The 14,778-nt window shown below is 39.3% G+C and overlaps 1 pseudogene across 1 annotated transcript; it reads right to left on the bottom strand.

Annotated features, from left to right (window-relative positions):
• Nucleotides 1-12,085: 12,085 nt before the first annotated feature.
• On the bottom strand, nucleotides 12,086-12,992 carry LOC307190951 (glyceraldehyde-3-phosphate dehydrogenase-like; annotated as a pseudogene). The gene has a single exon. The product of its transcript is annotated as a glyceraldehyde-3-phosphate dehydrogenase-like (transcript).
• Nucleotides 12,993-14,778: the final 1,786 nt, after the last annotated feature.

The following is a 14,778-nucleotide window of genomic DNA, read 5'->3' as shown; positions in this document are numbered from 1 at the left end:
ATTTGTTGTAAAGCTGGTTTGGTGGTGCTGAATTCTCTTAACTTTTGCTTGTCTGTAAAGGTTTTAATTTCTCTGTTGACTCTGAATGAGATCCTTGCTGGGTAGAGTAATCTTGGTTGCAGGTTTTTCTCCTTCATCACTTTAAATATGTCCTGCCACTCCCTTCTGGCTTGCAGAGTTTCTGCTGAAAGATCAGCTGTTAACCTTATGGAGCTTACCTTGTATGTTATTTGTTGCTTTTCCCTTGCTGCTTTTAATATTTTTTCTTTGTATTTAATTTTTGATAGTTTGATTAATATGTTTCTTGGCATGTTTCTCCTTGGATTTATCCTGTGTGGGACTCTCTGCACTTCCTGGACTTGATTGACTCTTTCCTTTCCCATATTAGGGAAGTTTTCAACTATAATCTCTTCAAATATTTTCTCAGTCCCTTTCTTTTTCTCTTCTTCTTCTGGGACCCCTATAATTTGAATGTTGGTGTGTTTAATGTTGTCTCAGAGGTCTCTGAGACCGTCCTAAATTCTTTTCATTCTTTTTTCTTTATTCTGTTCCATGGCAGCGAATTCAACCATTCTGTCTTCCAGGTCATTTATCCATTCTTCTGCCTCAGTTATTCCCCTGTTGGTTCCTTCTAGTGTGTTTTTCATTTCAGTTATTGTATTGTTCATCTCTCTTTGTTTTTTCTTTAATTCTTCCAGGTGTTTGTTCTTTAATTCTTCCAGGTGTTTGTTCTTTAATTCTTCTAGGTCTTTGTTAAACATTTCTTGCATCTTCTCGATCTTTGCCTCCATTCTTTATCCAAGGTCCTGGGTCATCTTCACTATCAGTATTCTGAATTCTTTTTTTGGAAGGTTGCCTATTTCCACTTCATTTAGTTGTTTTTCTGGGGTTTTATCTTGTTCCTTCATCTGCTACATAGTCCTCTGCCTTTTCATTTTGTTTATCTTTCTGTGAATGTGGTTTTCATTCCGCAGGCTGCCAGATTGTAGTTCTTCTGGCTTCTGCTGTCTGCCTTCTGGTGGATGAGGCTATCTAAGAGGCTTGTCCAGCCTTCCTGATGGGAGGGATTGGTGGTGGGTAGAGCTGTGTGTGGCTCTTGTGGACAGAGCTCAGTAAAACTTCAGTCTGCTTTCATGCTGATGGGTGAGGCTGAGTTCCCTCCCTGTTGGTTGTTTGGCCCAAGGCAACCCAACGCTGGAGGCTACAGGCTCTTTGGTGGGGCTAATGACAGACTCCAGGGGGACTTATGCCAAGGAGTACTTCCCAGATCTTCTGTTGCCAGTGTCCTTGTTCCCATGGTGAGGTACAGCCACCCCCCACCTGTGTAGGAGACCCCCCAGCACTAGCAAATAGGTCTGGTTCAGTCTCCTGTGGTGTCACTGCTCCTTCCCCTGGGTCCCGATGCGCACACTACTTTGTGTGTGCCCTCCAAGAGTGGAGTCTCTGTCTCCCCCAGGCCTGTCAAAGTCCTGCAATCAAATCCCGCTGGCCTTCAAGGTCTAATTCTCTGGGACTTCCTGCTCCCCTTGCCAGACCTCCAGGGTGGGAAGGCTGGCATGGGGCTCAGATCCTTCACTACAGTGGGTGGACTTCTGTGGTATATTTGTTTTCCAGTTTTATTGTGATCCTACCGTCTCATTGTGGCTTCTCCTTTGTCTTTGGATGTGGGGTACCTTTTTTGGTGAGTTCCAGTGTCTTCTTGTCAATGATTGTTCAGCAGTTAATTGTGATTTTGGTGCTCTTTCAAGAGGGAGTCTTGTGTATTTTATTTTTAATATGGAGAGAGACCAAGTAAAAATGTAGCATAATCCAGCTTTATATTTTCTAGATATTCATCTTCAATTGTTCTTTTTTTTTTTTGCGGTACGCGGGCCTCTCACTGTGTGGCCTCTCCCGTTGCGGAGCACAGGCTCCGGACGCGCAGGCTCAGTGGCCATGGCTCACCGGCCTAGCTGCTCCACGGCATGTGGGGTCTTCGCAGACCGGGGCACGAACCCATGTCCCCTGCATCGGCAGGCAGACTCTCAACCACTGAGCCACCAGGGAAGCTCAATTGTTCACTTTTTACTCATTTATTTATAATGCCATCTTTGTCATATTTTAAATTCCCCTACATAGTTAACTATACTGTGATTTTCCTTTATACTTTTAAAATGAGAAACATTCATAGATTAATGTAACAATTTTCACATAATTTGTATATTTTGTAGCTATTTTACTAAATTTTAATTTATTTCTAGTAGGGAAGCAACTGAAATTTTTCATAAATAACTTGCTTCCTCATTTCCAATATTTACATCTTACATTAGTTATCTTTGATTGACCAGCATTTAAAGATTAATTTTTAATATTATTTGTGTTAAAGAGCAAACTGTCGTCTTCTTACAAGAACAAATATTTTCAAGTCTTGCTGAGTTCTACTGTGTTTGGCATTTTCTGTTTTATTTATAGGTGATTAAGTTAAATCCATCTTACAGACCATTTAGGTAATGAAGTTGATATTGTTGCTCTATGAGTAATATTACTTCAGTAGCCAAATATAATACCATCTATATCATATGCTCATAAATTAATGCATTATTGAACATGGCCTTGCGTTGTGAACTGCAATCATATTGTTGGGTAAGAACAGATAGATGAGTATATTTCCTATGCCAGCTATTGTGGGGGCTTATGTGTAATACTCAGAGATTTTCCTGAACTTCAGTAATTTATGGTTATTGACAATATCCCTTGTATACCGAGTCCAGCTTTGGTAGGCGTGAAAATTTGTAGTAATTAATTAACTCATTTATTCATCTGTTCATTTACAGAGTGTAATGGTATTTTATTCCCAACTTGCACATTATACTGTAGCCAAGAATATATTCTATTCTGGGCAGAGTTTAATACCTCCAGGATACTGCATTGGTTTCTTGCTCAAATGCAGTTGTCCATTCCAACTGGATCAGTTTCACAGCATGGATCCTGTAAGCCCCCAGCCACATAATAACATAGTACACTTGAAAGTCTTTTTTTTATTTTTGAAAAAGCACATGTTATAATAAAGCAAAAGCAATACCTTGTATACCTCTGGGATTTACAAAAAATCAAATTCAGGCTATGTTATTGCTTTATATATGTATTTTCGTAATTTTGTGAATATAATTGTACTGTAAAACCTGTGTACTCAAATGACCAATCACAATGAAATTTTTACATAAGAAAGCACATGAGTAGTAGCATTGGGAGAATAGTGAAGGAGGCAGACATGAACAAAAAACTTACAGCACACAATTCTAGTAAAGATATTTTGAGAGAAAGATGCACACAGCTGTGCACACACTTGACCCATATTCCAATGAAGATATTTATGATCCAGAATGTCTCGTTTTCATAAGATGAATTGAGAGGTAGATCATAAATGTGTGAGTAGAATGCTTTTTCTTTATGGAAAAAGAAGCCTAAGGATTTTTCTTACAATCCTACTGTTTTAAAACACAGGATTGGCTTGCCACCGTTATAATTACCTAGTTTTAGTGTTATCCCACTTGACTTTCATATCCCCAAGTCTCCGCTCCACATCTGAATATAATAACTCAGACCAAGGCTTTGGAAACTTCCCACAGGAACAATTCCCTCAATTCTCATCTTCGTCGGATAACATGACAGCTTTATCCCTCACTACATCCACTATTATTTTTCAGTTCTCATTATTATACCTTTAATTCTATCTTACCCATTTATTTCTAGTTCTTTACAATTTCTCTTCCTAGTTACAAACTATTATCTCTCTTTTATTATGATTTTTCCCCTAATCATCTTCTATTATCTCTTATTTTAGTACTTGGCTTTCCCTCTTTGATGTCTTTTAGTTTGAACTTCAGGTAATTTGACCCTTTTTGTTAATTCTTTGATTTATCATGGATCCATTATCTATTATTTTTTTCTATCTTTCATCTTTTTCTATATATTGAAATTCACACAATTGTATGGTTTAGCTGCAGCCGGCAGGGTGATGAGCTGTGGAGAGCTGTCAGAAGGTGAACAAACAGGCTTTTATGATAAAAGGTTGAAGTAGAGCATACATGAGGTTAAAAAAAGCATTTATTATAGGATTTAGAGAATTGAGTGTACATGACATGATTCTAAAAAAAGGAGAAAAAGTACACTGAGTAGGTAATGACATCATGACAAGAGGAAAGCACTATTTATCTCATCAAAGCTTAGTGAACTTAAATACTAAATCGCATAAAGCATGCGTTTTCAAAATAGTTTGTGGAAGCTTAGATCAGAAAATCCACATTTGAAGTCTGTATGCATACGCCAGAAGCACTGGGTGTTGGAAATAGCACCTGACCTGGGAGGCAGGAGATTTCACCACTTGTTTAACCTTTTTCTTTTTGACTTTTATTTTTTCCTCTATAAAATGGAATTAATAGACCTTATTGCAATAGTTATATATCCTAGGGTCCTAGACTCTTGTCATACCATCTTTGTGGTAACGTCTGGAAGAAAGGTTAAAAACTTTCTATTCATATGTTCTTGAATTTAGGTAGACTTGAATGTAAGTCTGGTCCTCTTGACAACTATCCTAAGCTGCCTCAATTTTCATATATTAAAAAAAAACTTTACTACATACAATGATGCATTTAATCAAAACTCATGGGATGTAAAACAACGAGTTGTTAAAAATAAGTCCTATGAAGAATCTTAATATGTACTTCCTTTGGCTCAGTAATTCTACTTCTAGTAATACATACAAAGGAAAAAAAAATACAAAGTTAAGGGGAACCCTTTAACATTAAATGCAAAGGTATTCAATGCAGTGTTTCCTTAAAATAAAATGAGGACATTTTTGAAATGATGTAGCTATCCAGTAGTAAGGAAATGGTTAAGTAAATTGTCATGAAGCATGTTTGAGAAGAGATCCAACATAAAAAATACTTTATTTTTAGGTAAAAAGCATGTTTCAACATTATGTAAATAATAGATCTTAATCGTGTTAAAATGCTTAGAAAGAAAACAAATAGAAAGGCAGAAATCAAAATAGCGTGTTTTGGCAATCTAGATGGCTTTGGGTACTTTTCTATTCTCTAAATGTTCTGTTATAAGATTGTTAATTTTTAACGGAGGGAACAGTAGCATACTCATTTAATAAATCCAGTATAACTTTTTAGGAAATTCCCTGCATTCCTTCTACGTGGCAGGATTATATTTTTGAGACCTAAATGCCGTATCTTGAGGGATGTTTGAGAGCTGTAAATGTGAAACCCAAACTAAATCAAACCAAGCCAAATCTCAAAAAAGACAATCCCAGTCTAAGGGATTATACACATTGCCCTGAATTTTGTTTCTTAACATCTTATTGCCTATTGGATAATATGAGAAACAGTGAAGTAATCGGCGTTTATTGATCTGGAGTTTTATTTGCCTAATTATGTGTTCGCTCTAGAGCCTGGTACTCAGCAGCCAGGTTCTGCACTTGCCCCTTCTGTTTCCTGTCATGTGTTGCTACCTCCACTTCTCAGCCAAAGCATACTGTTTATTTAGTGAAGCACTTTTGTGGGCAGAGTGCTGTCTTTCTGGGACCTGTTGCCTGCCCAGGTTAAAGGATTTTGGAAGCTTCTTATTTGTAATGCACTTTCCTGAAAAACTAATCATTAAACATAGCGATGTAGGAAAAGCTAGTTGGAAGATGAGGGTAGAAGGAGAAAGCCTGTGTTACTATTGCTCCAAGTGACATGGTAACACAGAAAGTGAAATTTCAGGGATTTTGGGGGTCCTTATTTACTTTGATGCTAACCAGAGTTATGGTTGCCTTGGCAACCCTCACAGCTACTGAACATCTAGGTAGGGAACATAGCAGATGCTTCACCCTCTTGTACTCCACCATGGAGTCGGGAAAAATTAAGTCATGTTAAGTATAGCTCACATGCTCTATGCCTTTTATAGGTGGCTTTTAGAATAACATAATTTCTTCAGTCACATTTTCTCAAGTCATTATTTCTTTTTCCTTTTTATTTTCTTAAATGGCACAACTCAAAAAAAGCAACTACATTAGAAGCAGGAGAAATGTTCACAAGAGCAAAGTAGAAAGCACAGACTAATTGAAATGATATGAGAAGCCTTTCAAACTCTTCTCCAAAATAGAAATCGGGTTCACTGTATTTAAAAATCCCTGGAAGGGGTTTCCTCATCATGTTTCTGTTTTCAGCTCATTGACTTCTAGCGATGTGCAAATATACTGGATAAGAGAAACAGCTGCTGTTTTAAAATCAACCCCACTATGAGTTTGAATATTCTGCAGAATTGAGAGATGTTGGTCTAAGCACTATGCCTTTCTGCCAACCTCTACTCATGTATAAAATGAAGATGCTACCACATAATCGTGGAGAAGCTTGCTGCTCCAAGTGTGCATCTGAGGACCATCAGCATCAGCACTGAGTGGGAGCTTATTGAGAGAAGCTTTGAGTGCACAGCCCAAGTCATGTTGTCTCACATCCCCCAGGCCTTCTGGATCATAATCTGTATTGTAACAAGGTCCCCAGGTGATTTGAGATGCATAATATAATTTGAGAGGCACTGGTGGAGATCCTGACAGCATGTCTTGGCTCATGGCAGACGCTCAAAAACTAACCATCTTGTTCTCCTTCCATGTAGCAGATAGAACTTTACTCTTGCTTCAAAACAAATGGACCCTATTTTTAAGGCTACGCAAAAAACCCAAATGGCCATCCTTCAACTCCCTTTGTCATTGTGGATTTTTCACAGACTTGATATTCTGTTCTTCTGTGCAGTTTAACACTTTATTTTTTAGAATTTTGGGCTGTGTTGGGTCTTCGTTGCTGTGCGCAGGCTTTCTCTAGTTGTGGCAAGCGAGGGCTACTCTTCATTGTGGTGCATGGGCTTCTCATTGTGGTGACTTCTCTTGTTGCAGAGCACGGGCTCTAGGGTGCGTGGCACAGTAGTTGTGGTACACAGGCTCAGTAGTTGTGGCGCATGTGCTTAGTTGCTCCACGGCATGTGGGATTTCCCAGACCAGGGCATTGACAGGCAGATTCTTAACCACTGTGCCACCAGGGAAGCCCTTAACACTTTAATCTAGCATTAAACCCAAAATGTGCTTAATTAGTAAAATTATATGCATCGTTACCTAATCCAAATGCTTAGCTTTGGAGGTATTTATGACACATTAAATTCCAATCTACATGCGGGAAGCCTAAGTTAACGTAGCTATACTAAAATCACAATTAAATATTTGAAAAGTAAGTTGAAGAATGAGGAGATTTTTTAGGTAAATTCTAAATTTTTATGAAGTCTGGAATATTTGAGGGCTTTGAGTCACATTTCATGCCTGTCTTTGACCCTCTTTAGCAAGGGACTTGCTACGGTTTATAAAAATGTAATAGAAAGAATATGAACTACCTAATCCAGGGTCAGTGAAAGTAGTTACATTTGCCCCTCTGTTATCATGTTTAGAAATGATTGCTTCTTAGATGGACAGGCATCTGCACAGACCCACACACAGGTATATGAGAAGGCCTTCAATACATAAAAATTATATAATCTTATCATTCATCACTGTTCACTTTAAAAATTAGGAAAAAGTTTGAATCATTGAATAAATAAATGCAGTCAGATTATTATTTTCAAATATATACAGTGATTTGAATAAATCATTTAACAAAGTGTTCCCAAGTAGAGATCCTCAGGGACCAGCTTTAATGAAAACTGAAGATGCTTCTGTAATTAACGATCATGTGCATTAAAATTTTACTTTCTTAAACAGTATAAATGTGCTTTCTGCCAGGCTTATCTCATCTTAGTGATAGCAGGATCCTTTCTCACCTGGTTAATGCTGGTGACAATCTATCACCTCCCCCTTCTACTATCCCACCGTGAGCAGGAATGTCATCCACACCAAAATATGATGGTAGATATTCGATATTGAAGTTCTCACAAGAAAGAGATTAGCCTGCATGTATCAGAGATGTCCTGACCCCAACAATCTTTTTTCCTTTCTTTTAACATACTCATTAACTGAGAAAAGTTTCAAGTTCAGACTTTAACCAAGAAAATTTCTCTCACATTCCAAATTAGCAGAGCACATATTGACAAACTTTTAAGTTAGAGAACTTGGTAGTCGCTTTCCTCACCATGAATGACAAATATAATTATATAGAATAAACCCTCTAGCATTTCTTCCTTTGGCAATTACTATGAGTTGTGTCTGGGGATACGGAGTCTAGCCCTGGCCCCCTGAGTCTTGTAGAATTGACTGGGTCACTTAGCCACTTACAGCCTATTTTCTAGGGAGCAGGGACTCTGTCCTGTTCACTGATGTGTCTTATTGCCTAGAAGTGTAACTACCCTATACATTGAATAAACAAATCTATTAAACCTGCTCTGTCCATCTCTTTACAGGGAGAGTTGAGAGCAGAGCTTCCCAACTGGGGTGACCTGTCCCACTAATAGCCCCAGTTGGTGACAGGTCTGCTGAAATACTGTTCCCCTCAACCTGGGGGCAGCAGGGCAGGGCCTGGGGCAGCTGGAACTCTGAGGGCATTCTCTTAGCAGCTTCTTCCAGTAGCTCAATGGCTCTACAAATAAAGTGTTACCATTTTGTATGTGTGCCATGGCATAGAAAACATTGGAAAGCCCTTCTTTAGAGCAGGAGTGATAAACACAAAATGTCTACAGGGTCCAGGCAGTTAATTTGAGTCAATCAAGCCTGGCATAAATATCTACTAGGTGTTAGTTTGGCCCTGGTTTAGAAAGCAGACATAATGAACATGAAAATGTTATATCAAACTGAAATTGATCACGGGAACTTAAATCCTGAAGGCATCAGACACAGATATATAACATAGAAAGTGAACATCTTCATGGAATTATTAATATATTTCTGATTTGAGTTACACAGATATCAGCCTCTGAAACATACGGAATTAGAATGCCATACTTCTGCCTGTTAGTTTTATCCTCTGAACCTCTACCCTTTTTGGTCCTCATTTGTTTTTCCATGTATTTCACCTTTTCTATTACCAATTAGAGTTCATTTCTCTCACGTCTATTCCAAGCTTGCACATGGAAATGCACACACCAATTTGTGTCATAATTTTTATTTTGTGGCCTCATCGTGTGTTTTTAGTTCTTGATACCACAACTCCTTTTTTCCCATCTTTTATGTAAGTGCCTAGAAAGCACCAGGCATTATACTAAAGTCTTGGGAAAAAGATGAATATGACATGAATTGTGTCTTGAGAAGCTCATATTATAGTAGAAGGAGACTGTATGATAAACCTTTAATGAAAATAATAATAAAATTTTATTGAGAGGTAATAAAATTCCTTGGGTACTAGGAATTTTTCTAAGCAAATTTGCACTTATCATCTCATTTAATCCTCATGAAATACATGTTTAGATCCTATTTGCTAATCCAAATTTTCTGAAAGCTACCAAAGGGATGCTAGGATTTTAGGACAGTAAATTCCAAGATGGTGGACAGTCTTGATACATTTTCTTGATACGTTCTTACTATATGCACTCAGCTGCCCTTGCATTCCTGGTCTTTCTCTCATTCCAAACACACAGGTACTTGCATAGCCATGATCTGTGCATATGTAAGGGTTTATTATGGTTTGGGCTTGGCATGCTTCCATATTTAAAGGATGTCAGAGAATCTCAGGATATACGTGTGTGTACATATTTATACACATAAACTATAATTTATTAAGAGTTATCAATGAAGAAGGAATTCTCTGTAGGGTATCGCCACTACTCACAGTAGTCCTGCAAGGTAATAATAACAATCTCCATTTTAAAAATGAAGCTAAGGGCTTCCCTGGTGGCGCAGTGGTTGAGAGTCCGCCTGCCGATGCAGGGGGCACGGGTTCGTGTCCCGGCCCGGGAAGATCCCACATGCCGCAGAGCGGCTGGGCCCGTGAGGCATGGCCGCTGAGCCTGCGCGTCCGGAGCCTGTGCTCCGCAATGGGAGAGGCCACAACAGTGAGAGGCCCGCGTACCGCAAAAAAAAAAAAAAAAAGAAGCTTAAAGGGAGTAGGCAGTTTGTCCAACTTCACATAAATAGTAAGTACCAAAGCTTAGATTCATATTCATATTTGACTTTAAAATCTAGGTTTAGCCATTGCTTCTCTCTTACTTAAAGTAATTTAGTCCAGCCATTCATCTGATACTCATAACACATCTGCAACTTCCCTGTCAAGTGGTAAAACAGCTTATGCCTTCAAAATGGAAATGACAGAGTTCCTATGCCACCTAGAGACACCTTGGACAGCTCTTGGCTTTGAAAGTTAAAATATCATAAAGTTGAAAACATCTTAAAAATGAAATCCTTCTTCCAATGAGGATGTTCAGATTCTGTCCCTTGAACTATGTAGACATTGTTTACTTTTTCTTTTTTAGCAATCCTTTTGTCTTCTCTGAACTTTCCTTTTTTCAAGAGTAACTATCTCTGGTTCTTCATCTGGTCTTCATAGTGCAGTTTCAATTCTCTTCCCTTTCCCTGTTCCTCTTGGAACATGTCCAAAGTTAATAAACCAAGTGTGATGTGCTCAGCTAGCTCTTCATCCTCTTTCTTCTAGTAACAGATTCTGCTTTTCCCCACACCCTAGGCAGCCACTGGCCAAGAAAGTGATCATATGACAAAATCATGGCCAACCATATTACCCCATCTCTCTGACAGTAGTGATTCGGACAGAGGTTTCTATATGGCTACAGCATGGCCAAACAGAATTCTTCTCAGGGATTGCCATCAGGGTACAGGGCCAGAAGCTTTCTCTTTCCACTGTAACAGCTAAGCTGAGACTCTTGATAGTAATGGTCCCTGACAGTGGTGAAGGCCTGTATGAAATAACAGCGGGTAAGACCAGCATGCAAAATGAGCAGTGATAAGCAGAGATGAGAAATTCGCTCTGAGACCCTATTTTCCATCCCTCAAGTCAAGGTTCTAGCAGCTCTTTCTCCAGGTTTGTAGGTTACCTGAAAACTCTTCTCAGCCCTGTAAGCCAAAAAATTCCTTTCTTGCATGTGGAGTCTCTGTCATTAACAAGGAAAAAATCCTGATCAGTGCACCCCATATTAAGGTATAGAGTTTGGAACTGAAAATACTGAAAAAAACAAGCGTGCCACCTCCCTTTCTTCAGATAATCTTATCCTACAGTAAGACCTCAGAATCTTTTCATTTTCTCAGCAGCCACGTCAACACTCCTGACTCAGAATGAGCTTGTTAACAAATAAAATACCTATGAATTTCATATTTAATCTGATGTACTAATGAGTTTAGATTCTTTTAGAGCCCAATTCTAGAGTCTAACGTATTTGTTCTTTCTCCAGCTTCATGTAATTTGCATATTTGAAAAGCTTGTACTTCCTGACTATAGCTTGGTGACCTTGGACCAATCTTTCAATTTAGGTAATGTAAAATTTGAAAACTATCTATCTTTTTGGTTATTGTGGGGATAAAATTCATGTCAGGGGATTAGCACAATGCCTAACACATAGTAGGTGTTCAAATGTGGTAGCTATTTTTAAAAAGAAAGAAAGAAAAAAAAAGAGAGACCTTTGATAAACAATAAAAAATTGTGCTCTAGGAATTAATCAGTTCAGTAACTGGGATCTTTGATATGGTTGTTAGGCACTTAGTTATGAATCTATTTCCCTGTGCGATTATCCAGGTTATGTTTCTGTTTTGACTGTGCCAAATGCCTTGCTTAATCCAGATGAACATAAGCCACCTCTTTAGAATTTTTGTCCAAAGGAGAATGAAGCTAGTCTGACCTGACTCATCCTTTATAAACTCCTCCTAGCTTCTGCGGATCTCCACTTTCATTTCTAATGTTCGCAGACTATCTCTTTTTTCCTTTCCTTTTTGACTGTGCACATTGTTCTTTATTGATGATACATGACCAGGTAGGGCTCCCTAATCCTCTCCCTCTTCTTCAGGAGCTCTGGGGTGGAAACTGTTGAGGATGGGATATTCTCAGTGTGTTGGGGGATTGAGTTGGAGCAAGAACTCCTTAGGAGCTGAGGGCTTCTTTCTTCCTTATCTTGTTTTCACTGAGGCTGGTGGTCCAGGGATCTCTTACTCCTTGGAAGCCATATGGACCATAAAGCCCACCACCCTTTTGCTGTAGCCAAACCCATTGTCATAACAGAAAATGTGTTTGACAGAGCAACTACCGAGGGCAATGCCAGCCCAGCATCAAAGGTGAAAGTGGGAGTATCACTGTTAAAGTCGCAGGAGGCAGCCCGTCCTCAGTGTAACCCAGGATGTCCTTTAGGGGGCCCTCTATTGCCTGCTTCACCACCTTCTTTCTCAATGTCATCACATTTGGTGGCTTTCTCCAGACCACAGGTTAGATTCTTGACTCATTGGAGCTGGGATTTGGGATCTGGGAGGCCATGCCAGTGAGCTTCCAATTCAGCTCAGGGGTGACCTTGCCCACAGCCTTAGCAGTGCCCATAGAAGCAGGGATGATGGTCTTCTGGGCAGCCCCACAGCCATAATACCACAGCTTCCCAGAGGAGCCATCTGCGATCTTCTGGGTGGCAGTGATGGCATAGACCGTGGCCATGAGTTCCTCCATCATGCCAAAGTCATCATGGATGACCTTGCCCAGAGGACCCAAGCAGTTGGTGGTAGAGGAGTCATTGCTGACAATCTTGAGGTTATTGTCATACTTCTCATGATTTATGCCCAAACATGTGGACATTGGCAGAATGGACAGAGATGAGGATGACCCTTTTGGCTCCATCCTTTCATAAGCCCCAACCTTGTCCAAGTTAGTGAAGACATCAGTGGATTCTACAACATACTTAGCACCAGCATCACCCCATTTGATGTGGGTGGAAGCTTGCTCCTAGAAGATGAAGATGGGCCTTCCGTTGATGACAAGCTTCCCATTCTCAGCCTGATTGTGTCATAACTTGCTATGGGTGGAATCATACTGGAGCATGTAGACCATGTAGCTGAGGTCAGTGAAGGGGTCATTGATGCGCAATATCCATTTTGACAGAGTTAAAAGCATCCTGGCGACCAGGCATCCAATGTGGACAAATCGATTTACTCTGACCTTCATGACTGTCTCAGGGATGGGGCCAGTATTGCACAAGAAGATGCAACTGTCTGTCAAAGAGGAAAGAGCAGAGAGCCCCACTTCTTTAATAATTATGAAATTGTGCTTGAGATTCACCTGAGGCTTTAAGGTCTAAAGTTTGTATGTAGCTAATTACTGTCCTTTTTAAAAAGTAAGAACCACTGTTTATTTGCAGCCTTGTGGCACCAAGACCGTCGAAAACAGCACAATAATTTCAAACACAGGTTTTTTAGTAGCCTGAAATGTAGCCTCATTTAATTCAACAGGTGCTTTCCTATAATTCATCCAACTACACATAATAGGAAGTTCCTCTTACCAATAATGTTCGTTATGCTTTTTTTTCAGTCTGAAGATCATTCTCAACACATAAAAATTATGTGTATATAAAAATATATGAATATATGTATATAATTTTATTAGTTCATAAAAGAAATCATTACATGTCAAAATTTCAAGTTTACTTTATTACCCTTGCTCTGGAAATTGGCATCCGTGCATCTAGGGTTCTAAATGTTATTCCCTGCTTGCTCTCAACTGTTTTCGTGAGTGAATCACTGGGCACCACCTACACTTTGTTCTCATGTCAGACCTGCAGTTCTCCATAATAGCAGTCAGTCTCACAGGTTTATCTGTGTACTTTTTTCCTTTCTCTTTCACATCCAATTTAATCATTTGATTATGCTAGATACAGTTTAGACAAATACATTCTTCCTTGCCCTTATGAAAGTCACTCTAACTGAGCTTGTCAAGTGAAGCTTTACCTTAGAGGCACCTATATTCATACAAATTAAGATATGGTCAATAATTATAATAAATTCCTGTTCATTAACAGTTCCTAATTTATTATTACTCCTTAAGATACTGTTGTTTTTAATTTTTTTCATGTTTTTCTTAACTGAATCACACATTTTTGCCTTACGTAGCATCAAGTCAACAAGCCTTATCAGATAGTTAGTGGGGGGAGACATTATCTGTCTCTGTCTAGGCTAGGTGCCTCACAGACATCTCAGTAACAGAAGTATTTCATTGTGTAGGACACTTGGTTTATCAAATTAAATGCATATTAGAGAGCTAACTGGGAAAAAATAAAATTACAACCCCACAAAGCCATTAATTAAAGTTATCATAAGAAAGGATTATGATGACTTTCTCTTGCACATTAGGCTGTGTGCTTTTGTTTTTGTTTTTTGTTTCTTCCTTTTCTTCCCTTATCCTTTCAGGTGGCCTGGAATTCAGGATAATTGCAATTGCCCCTCATTATTATGCTCTTGTATCTTGTAACCACCGAACATAGGTTCGGCTGCTCACTGCTCACATGCCAATAATTCTAGAGGCAAATGTCCCTAGAAAAGAAAGCTGCTTTAATCAGAAAAGCTGGCTCTCTGGGGAGACGGTGGACTTGTGTCCAGAGACCAGCTCCGAAGATTCTCCTCAGTCATGACAGTTTTTAAAGGGAAAAATGCGGGGGCAGGGGGAAGAATCTCAGTGAATCATCAAGGCGGGAGGTTGGGTTCTGCCTCTCCATTGAGTGCAGACTGGCTTTCTCTTCAGATGTTATCTTGCCTGAGTGATCTGCCTGCAGCATTGCTTAGAGGGGCTACTGGGGGAAGAGAGCTAGTCTTCTTTTTATCTAGGAAAAGAATCAACAGGTTAGACAAGGCATGGTGTGCATTCGGGA

Source organism: Stenella coeruleoalba, assembly GCF_951394435.1.
Source record: "Stenella coeruleoalba genome assembly, chromosome: 8".
NCBI lineage: Eukaryota > Metazoa > Chordata > Mammalia > Artiodactyla > Delphinidae > Stenella > Stenella coeruleoalba.
Note: the sequence above shows the minus strand (reverse complement) of the source record. Positions and strands in the feature narration are given on the sequence as shown.